This window comes from Pisolithus orientalis (assembly GCF_024613125.1).
Source record: "Pisolithus orientalis strain OTSU chromosome Unknown F5J12scaffold_130, whole genome shotgun sequence".
Classification (NCBI taxonomy): Eukaryota; Fungi; Basidiomycota; class Agaricomycetes; order Boletales; family Pisolithaceae; genus Pisolithus; species Pisolithus orientalis.
The window spans coordinates 45,220-46,726 of record NW_026260911.1 but is presented as its reverse complement, the minus strand read 5'-3'; positions in this window follow the sequence as shown (position 1 = coordinate 46,726).

Sequence of the window (1,507 nt, the reverse complement as noted above, 5' to 3'; positions counted from 1 at the left end):
CATTTCCTGGGCTTTTTCCCTATGGAGAAGGTGGCATAGAGGGAGACTAAATTACTGTGGATTTCAATGAACACATCCAGTGGGCACTACATTACCATGATTGTTGTTTTCAGAGGCATCCAACATTCTCCTTTGTTGCATTTGCAATAACACAATGTTGCCAAGTGTTATCATCTGCCTGTCTACAAATGAGCCACAAGATGTTTGATAAGGATGCATGGTTGCTGTCAACTCTCATGCTTGAGAGGTTACAGAAAGTGCAGGAAGCTGAAGAGAAGAACATCCCTGTCTCCAATCCATTGATCCAGCTACTGTGAAAACATGTGTATGCCACTGGCACACATGTTGTTGGATGAGACTACTCTCACTTTCAACTCTGTAGTCAGATTTGGTCAACATCAATTATGCTGAACCCACCACCACTATGGATCACCATCAACCCTTGCAACCTACATGATCCCATCACACAGGTCTTTGCTGGTGAGGATATCAACCTTGACAATCTATGGGAGAAATTAGGGCCATCAAAGGAGAAACATGCAGAAAATATGGCACTTGATCCATATGCTGCCTTGGGGTTCTTCCATTTTCTCATTCAAACAGTACTTAGCAAACTATTTGGAATCAAAGCCACAATGCAATGTGTCCATAGCCACATGGGGGTATTTGGAGAGGTCACAGGCTATTTTGGACTTGTTGAGTCCCAGGGAAGGGGTAGTCTCCACCTACACCTATTGGTGTGGCTCAGGAATACACTTGTCAGTGGCCAGATGGAGGAGTTACTGAATGATGAAGTTTTCCATCAACAGATACAACACTTCATCAAGCAAACATACATGCATATATGCCAGGTTTCGAGTCAGTGGAGGAGCTGAAAGAAATCCCAAATGATGCAGAAGTTGCATATTCACACCCTCCTAATCCCCAATCATCCAACTATGACTCAGAGATCATGGACCTTGAACAGAAGGTAGCCTGTAATCAACAGCCCCATACTTGCAAGGTGTGCCAGTGTCTTGTCATGGACAAAACAGTACAATGGGTCTGCAAACAGTGTGCACCATTCAACACAGCTGACAATGACTTTGTCAATGAGGATGGGCATTGGGGGATGAAATGGCTATATGAATTTATGAATTCCTGGGTACCCAGAATCACTGTCAATGCTCATTGTAATAATGACATAAAACTACTTACCAATTCAAAGGAGATGACCAATATCTCCTTCTACATCACAGCTTATTCAACCAAGCAACAAGGGCAAAGCTACAATCTGTCAGCAATCATGACAAAAGGCTTCTCTTACCATTCCAAACAGACCACATATATCATATACTGATGGAATCCATGATCAACAACAAAAGCTACTATTTCATCTGGTGCATGCAATAAATTCCAAGCAAGAACTGTCAGCCCCAATGGTGGTCTCTTATCCCATGGGGTGGAAGGACTCATACTGTTCACATTGTTATGCACCTATTTACTGGAAATCATTTGTGACTGTGAT